General features: G+C 31.3%; 1 long non-coding RNA gene across 1 annotated transcript; it reads left to right on the top strand.

Annotated features, from left to right (window-relative positions):
- Positions 1-3,229: 3,229 nt before the first annotated feature.
- LOC111700113 (uncharacterized) lies at positions 3,230-5,059 on the top strand. Its single transcript, XR_002764917.1, has 3 exons — positions 3,230-3,309; positions 4,133-4,164; positions 5,028-5,059. It is a non-coding gene; the product is annotated as an uncharacterized LOC111700113 (long non-coding RNA).
- The last annotated feature ends 3,570 nt before the right edge of the window (positions 5,060-8,629 follow it).

The following is an 8,629-nucleotide window of genomic DNA, read 5'->3' as shown; positions in this document are numbered from 1 at the left end:
CCAATTAAGTAGAAGATACCAAGAGAATTAATTGCTTGTATTCCTGCAGTTTTCATGTTCACTTCCTAAGTGAAAGTGAAATCCTTGTTTACATCCGTTCCGCGGCATTATTTCAGTGAAGACGACTTTTTAAAAATTACTAATTGATAAGTTGATTGGGTAATGTTACATCGTCTATACGCAACATCCCCCCTACTGAACTTCTGACCTAATAACTTTCCGACCTACCGCAATATCGGACCTACGCCAGCTGTTTATTTTAGTATTATTTGAGAGTTAGGTTAGGTTAAGAGAATTTCTGGGCCGAGCGCTGCGGCTAGGACGTAGGCTAGGGGCCGAGCGCGCCACGGCTAGGACAGGCTAGGGGGCTCGGCGCTGCGGCCACAAGTCCATATAGCAGCTATAAAACCACGTGCTAGTAGGTCGGATGTGTTATAGTTTAGTGGATTTGGCGTAGGTCAGAAGTGGATCGTATGGCGGATCGGATATGTGTAGGTCGAAAAAATACACCACCGTTGATTGATGTTAAAAGAAATTTGTAGCTTTTCATTCCTTACTATATAGTATATATACATGATTTTTGTTATTTTTTTCTCAAGCTTTTTTTAAAAAAAATTCGGAGTGAAAATTATATATATGGTATAAGTCTGCAAAGTTTTGCTAAAAAATCGATTGTTTTTTAAAAAATATATTTGTAGATAATTTTTGTCTACTGGACAAAGTTCTTCCGGTCCCCGGACAATATGGAGAAACCATGCTACGGGGTTTCCCACGAAACTTGACAGTTGGTGAATAGTTTAGAATGTCTTTTTCCATAATTTGGTAAGTTGTGTGATCAAAGATCAATAAAAATATTATATTGGAGTCATATTATATATCCAAATTGATTTCAAAGTAAAATATAATTAAGCAAAAGATTTGTTTAACTAAAAATAGCTATTTATTAAATGTCATGTTTCCTGGGACACCCTGTATCTGATATTTTTTTTTCATTAATTTTAGTTTTTGATTGCTCAGTTGCTCAAAAATTGGTATCACTGATCCAAAGTTTTGGCTTTTAAAGGAAACTTAGACCAACAGCTTACTTTAAAAGAAAATTGATCAAAATCTGCTATTTTTTTCATCATTCATGAACGAATGAAAATGAAATGTGAAAATAAAAAAATTCTAAAAATCTGGCCGGGTAATCGTCCCATTTCGTCTTATACTCTAAGAAGTAATTGCAACAGCAAAAATGAGAAAAGAAGGTGTAAAATCTTTCCCTGGGAAATTTAGAAAGATCAAAATTTCTCTGTATGATAATTGAAGGACTGCAGTATGGTTTTGGTGAATTATATTGACGTACAAAGGGTGCTATGGAAACGCCTCAACACGAAATCGGACCTAAAAAAAACGAAAACCTCACCAAAATGAATATTTTTCAGGCATTTCCTATTTTTTATAAAATTATCGGAAATCCCTCAAATCTAATGGAATTTCTCGTTTTATTTTTTGATCCGTTTCCCCGATTTTTAGGTCGGATTCCGGTTTATACATGCCTTTTATTTTTGAGGGATTTCTCAATATTTTTGAGGGATTTCCCAATATTTTCAATCTGTTTCCTCATTTTTTAAGTCCATTTCCAGTTTTCAAAAAAAGTTTTGAATTCTCAATTTCTTGATTGTTTTCCTCTTTTTTTTGGGTCCGTTTCCTCGTTTTTTGGGTCCGTTTCCGTTTTCATAAAAAAGTTTTAACTTCTCAGTTTGTTGATCGGTTTCCTCTTTTTTTGAGTCCATTTCCTCATAAAAAAATGTATTCTGTCAAAAAAACTAAGTAATGAAATGCCAATTAAATCATTTATTTATATACAAATAGTATAATTCTATTATGGATCATGGAAAGACGAAATAAAGTCGAGTACAGCCAGGAAATGCATAGGACTGCAAAGGCCTACGAGGGACTATAAAGTACGAGAAATTTTACTAGAAAACGAATTTCAAAAAACTGCTATAGACTTCAGTAATAGGGGACTTTATATATACATACTACATAGTGAATATTACTAAGCCAGGGCAGGGACTCAGAGACACTAAGAAATACATGAAAGGACGCCAAAAGAACAGAAATGTTTTGGCGCTTCGCGCACACGTCTCAATAAATAACTCATCCAGATCCAGGTTAGGGTTTAACAACCTGTTGACAGTATAAATTTTAAAGCTGTTTGAAATATATTTTTTGTAAACAAGAACAAGCCATCAATATTATAATAATTTTGTATATTATTGAAGCACTGAGCCAACCCTTTTGCTCTTTTACTTCTAGATTTTATAATGTATGATTAATAATTATGGTAGAATAATATAGATTTTAACCTTTTAATTTTTTTCCTAATAAGGGTTTTATAAGGGGGGTGCAAAACAAAATATTTCGGCGCGCTGACGCGCGCAAAAACTGCACCCCGTTGGCTAAACCTCCACTACGCCCCTGAGACAAGTAAGTGAATGAATATTGTGCCGAAAAAGGTTGAAAAGTAACATTTTCCTTATTCTAAAGGGACTTTTGTTGTAATTTTTTGTGAACGTCCTTTTCAGTTCTAATTCACAAAGTGACCCTTAAAACCTAAATCTAATCAACAATGTCTTTCTTCTGGGTTAAAAAGTATTTTCAGTTGTTGTTTATGAAGAAATGCACAAGAAACCACAAGCGAAAATAATGAGTATTCTAGAATTAAAAAAGGGATATCTAATTCATAATCAGAGAAAGTTCTTAAGGGTACACTTATGATTCGCCGACGTAACTCTTTCTTTATATAGTCATTTGAAATTAGGTTAACAGTCCCTATAAACTTCTTATTTTATTATTATATTGGTCTAATTTTAACTAAAACTGCAAAGGATGAACAAGTGCAGGAATTAAGTAGATTTTTTGTCTTGGCCATTCATGAATGAAATCAGTTATCTTAGACTAGCAACCAAGACATTATTCTTAATAATGAGGGTCAGAAGAATCTAAATTTCCGTTTTTATTAAATCTAACCAACAACTAGTATAAACGCTAGATATTTTTTTTTAAATCGTATTTTTCCTTTTGTGGAAGTGAACAACATTTTTCAAAAATTGTTTTTATTATTTCAGAGATTTGTGTGAAAAAATGTCTTTTTCAGACGAGGACGGGTTTTTGATATTATTATTATTATTATTATCATTATTATTATGTTCATATTATCATAAATGTTATTTTGATTTGACAATGAAACAACCCTGCAGGATTTGTTGAAGATGACAACATTACAACTAAACCAACAAATAGAATGTTTGGGACAGGAAGAAGGTAAGCAGTCTAGGAAAGTAAGTAGGTATATAGTTTAGGACAGGAATAAGGTAGACAGTTTGGAACAAAGAGAAGGTAACAAGTTCGGGACAGAAAGCAGGTAAACAGTTTGGGACAGGAATAAGATAAACAGTTTGGGACAGAAATAAGATAAACAGTTTGGGACAGGAAGAAGGTACAGTTTGGAAAAGGAAGAAGGTAAACAGTTTGGGACAGGAATAAGATAAGCAGTTTCGGACAGGAATAAGATAAGCTGTTGGGGACAGGAATAAGATAATCAATTTGGGACAGGAAGAAGGTACAGTTTGGAACAGGAAGAAGGTAAACAGTTGGGGACAGAAAACAGGTAAACATTTTGGGACAGGAAAAAGGTAAGCAGTTTGGGAAAGGAATAAGATAAACAGTTTGGGACAGGAAGAAGGTACGGTTTGGAAAAGGAAGAAGGTAAACAGTTGGGGACAGAAAACAGGTAAACAGTTTGGGACAGGAATAAGATAAGCATTTTATGACAGGAAAAAAGTACGGTTTGGAACAGGACTAAGATTAACAGTTTGGGACAGGAAGCATTTACAGTACAGGACAGGAAGAACGTTTACGGGTTGGACACAGTTTGGGACAGGAGAAGAGTAAACAGTTTGGGACAGGAAGCATGTACGTACAGGTCAGGACAGGAAGAACGTATACGGGTTGGACACAGTTTGAGACGGGAGAAAAGTAAACAGTTTGGGACGGAAAGAAGGCGCTGCAACTTTTAATTTCAAATATTTACAACGAACATTAAAAATATTCATGTTCATATAATTCTAATCAAATTTTTTCTCAGGATTAACAGATGAAAGAATAGAGCAATTAAAGGTAAAATATGTTACTAAATTATGGGAAGGAGAGTACAAGGATAATGTCTAAAATAACATAAAATTGTTATTATAGAAAAAAGGACCTCAATAAAGAATATTTAAAATTCTAAAAATATACGGGGTATCCCTCGAAACATGACAGTTGGTGAATAGCTTAAAATGTCTTCTTCCATAGTTTGTTAAGAATTGTTTGATACCAGGGAGAATGATAAAAAAAATATTTCATGGCAGGTATATTATAGAAAAATTGATTTTAAAATAAAAATATATTCAAATATATTTGAGTAAAAGGTTATTCTAAAACTAAATAAACTGCATAAAGTCTTTAACATCTAATACAGTATATGGAAGAAGACATTCAAAACTATTCACCAACTGTCATGTTTCATGGGACACCCTGTATCTGACTCCAGAAGATTGACGAATGAATATCGTCTTTGCTCTCCATTTTCCCCAAGATAAGTCGCCATTGATTTTTCAAATGTTGCAACTCATAACTTTCTAATGAAGTTCAGGGAACTTTTCAGAAATAGTTCAGTTGGAAATACAAAATCCTCTGCATTGATATTTCTAAATTAAGGGAAAAAAAAGATGACGAAAATTCTACAGTGTCGAAACTCCGGAAATTAAAGAAAGACGACTTTTAGACCACATTTTTTACTTTAAATATTGCCATGAACATGAGACACCGCAATTGTGCGCTGTCAAAAGGCCAAATTCACTTAATAAATTATTTGATAAATTACTAGTAAAACTAATTGCTTTTTTAACCACATCAAATACAGTTAATTATTGCTTACATTTCGTCTTCCAATTCCAGTTTTCTGGTTATCACTGTATATCTAATGTTTAATAATCTAGATTGATTACAATGAACTGAGAAGAAATTTAAGGTGAAAATTGATTATTTTATTGCCAATTATGATTATTAACTAATAATTACAGGGGAAGAAAGTTCCAAACGGTCCTTACTGCTTAGGTTCCAAACCTGACACTAAGTGCCAGGTTTGGGCACAAATATTATGATCAACGTTCTAGTGCCTAGTGCAAATATCAATTAAAGAAACTATTTCCAACTAATTAATTAGCACGACAAGAACTAAAAAAAAACAATATTAAATTCTTTTCTAAAATAGAACTGTGAGCAGTCTTTCATTTTTAATGAAAACCCATACCATTTTCGAAACAGTTCAAGATTTTCCATTTTCGCACATATCGTGAATTCGAGTCTTGGACGCGTTTTGGAACATAAACCACTTTCATTAACAATTTCCATAATTTGTGAATATTCAATAATTCAGAACAAAACTATTCTAGTGTTTTAGATACAGAAAATAAAGTTGATTTCAAGTTTCATGATAAAATTTCCCGCAATTTCCTTTTCAATTTAATTGTAAGAAAAATATATGGTATTAATAATAAAAATTTTCAATGATATTGATAAGCCATTCTATTTGGAAATATCAGATTCAGAATAGAATGTATCTTCTACATTTTTATTGTTTTATTACCTAAATATTACCAAATACAAATATTTGTTTTGTTATCAAATTGTGTAAATTTTAGAAAATATCATTGATTTAAATCAGGTTTTGGCCAAATCACGGTTTGGAACTTTCTTCCCCTGAATTAACTAAATACTTAGTTACTCTGTGTAAAAAAAATTTTGGCCGATAATTTTTTTAGAAATAAAAACATCAAGGATATTTTCACAATATTTTGAATTATACATTTTGTGTTGCATCATATTTTAATGCATAATGAGCAATGGGTGGGGAAAGTGCAACAAAAATACTGGGGAAATAGATGTTTTGGCGGATTTCACTTTTTCTAAAATTCTTTTATTTTATCAAAATAAAAAAAATATTTTTTTACCTACACACAAAAAGAAAGGAATTAAAAGGCTTTTTCACAAAGTCTAATCATAGTCATTGATGACGTAAACCATTGATATTGATTAAACTTAGATTATTTGAATCAACAGAACAGAATTCATAGTAATTGAAATATCAAAGGTCTCCAACATTGGATTGCAAAGATATGAGGAGTAGATGATCAAAGTGGGTGACAAAGACTTAATTCCTTCATTTGATTATTTAGAATGACTCTGGATGCGACTAATGCAATAGAAGCGTTAAAAAGGTTCTATTTATTAAATATTGATATTATTCAATAATTTTAGTGATATTGATAATCTTTTTTTAAATAAAGCTAATAAAAAGGCCAAAGAGTTGTTTCAGGTGGTTACTGTTGTACCTTTAATCTCATGCATAACCTTTAACAATTTAACTTAAACCGTTAATTTTGAAATCGTTAATAATGACATGAAAACAAATGAACGGGGAAAAAGAACGAACGGATATGTTTTCAAGAATAGCGGCGACTTTCGTAAAATTTTCTGCTTAAAATTGCATGAAACGTAACGAACAAAAATGTGTTTTAACGGTTTTTAACGTGTTATAATAAAATTCCGACCGCTGTACAATTTATAGTATTTAGTTGAATCTCGTATTTTTAGAGAATGTGAACTACTACGCAAGGTAATTGATATACAGTGTGGACCACTAAACATGGCTTTTTGGAGACGGCTCTAAAGTCGCCTTATTTTTCACATTTTTTAACGTTCATTATTTTTCCCAAATTTAAAATTTTAACAATAGGTATTAAGTTTGCATACATTGTATTATGATCTACTTAGGCGCGCAACTATACATTTTTAGGGGGGGGGGGGGGCAAGAAAAATGTATATTATACTCAAACAATAAAAAACTAACCAACCGGATATTCAGTAAGTCAGATGTGCAGTTATCTGATTTGAAACAAAAAAAATCTATTCTGGTTAATGTAAATCACAATATTAATTAATTTACAAACTAAATATATATATTGTAGAGGATGGAGGATTCATTATTCATCCATAAATCAAATATGTACATTGTACTCAGACACTGACAAGAAATGCATTAAAAAAACCTGGTTTTACATGAAAAATATTTTTTATGGACCCACTAAACATGACTATTTATAGAAAATTCTTAATTCTTATTATTCTTCTATATGTAAACTATGTAAACTATGTAAACTTAATACTTGACGATCGTCTTCATCTTTAAGTTCGATGACAACAGGGTGTCTATATACGTAAATTAACATGACTTTTCATAAATGCAACTTGGAAATAAACTTTGCTCTTTGATTGTTAACATCATGCAGTGGCGCAACATGATAAGCTACAGCGCGATATAAGAAGAAATAGTAATAGAATAGAAGAATAGTAATTTGGAAATCAACAATGAGCCACAACAATAAAAGCTAAAAAATCGCTATTGCAAGTATAGTCGTGGATTTACAACTACAATCAAAAATAACTGTAATGTGATATCTCCGTGTCCTCCATGCAAAGATGACAATGCCCGACTTTCAACGATACCCTTGAAACCTTCATTTGATTAAAAATGTGGAACGTACCGTCGTTTTTTTTTACTCAAAAAATGTTTAAGTCTGATAATTTTTCCACAAGCATGAAATGTGCAAGTCACTTTCGCAGGGAAATCTCAAATGCAAACAAATAGTAAATAAATTCTAATTTATACATACTTGAACAGACAAAGCTTTTAAGGGTATCAGTGACACGGTGTAAATCTGTCAAATTGTCATCTTTGAGGAGAGACAACTTGAAAATCGTCTCTGATCTTCTTTAAGAATTCAAAAGGTTTTTACAAACAGGTAGCTCTAATTAAAAATGTACTTTTGAATTTTTAGGTATTTTATTATTATTATTTTATTATTATTATTTTATTTTTATTATTATGATTATTATTATTATTATTATTTTATTTTATTATTATTATTTTATTTTATTATTATTATTATTATTATTTTATTTTGCTTTAGATTAATGTAAAAATTATAAATATATAAATTAATGGATTATTAAAAATGTATAGTGATAACCAGAAAACTATGGAATAGGAAACCGACCTTCAGGCTCCAATTATGAATTAAAATAGTCCAATAAACATGAGGCACAGCATTTGTGCAGTGTAAACAGATCCGTTTTACTTATCACTGTACTTAAATACTATTTTTAAAGTTTGAAGGAGGTTTGGAAGAACTGGAGAACACAATTAAGATTGAGACGTCTGTCGACAACAATTCAGAAACTATTAAACTTAAAAAAGAGAATAAAAAAAAATTTGCAACCCTGGCTAACAAGAAAAATGCTGCTTCCCTTTAATAAATAATGGAAAAAGTAAAAAATATTCTCATTTATTAACTGTTATATTTTTCTTTTATCAATAATGTAAAATTTGCTTTTGAATAAAACGATCACCATGTAATATTTCAGATGAGTGAATACTGCATTCTTCAGTCTTCAAATATCAAAATAAACCTGAAACCTAATAAATCCACCCCCCACCCTTCCCATCCCACATTTCTCTCAGACCCAAATTTTCCATTCA

The sequence above is a fragment of the Eurytemora carolleeae genome, unplaced genomic scaffold (genome assembly GCF_000591075.1).
Source record: "Eurytemora carolleeae unplaced genomic scaffold, Eaff_2.0 scaffold282, whole genome shotgun sequence".
Lineage (NCBI taxonomy): Eukaryota > Metazoa > Arthropoda > Copepoda > Calanoida > Temoridae > Eurytemora > Eurytemora carolleeae.
Note: the sequence above shows the minus strand (reverse complement) of the source record. Positions and strands in the feature narration are given on the sequence as shown.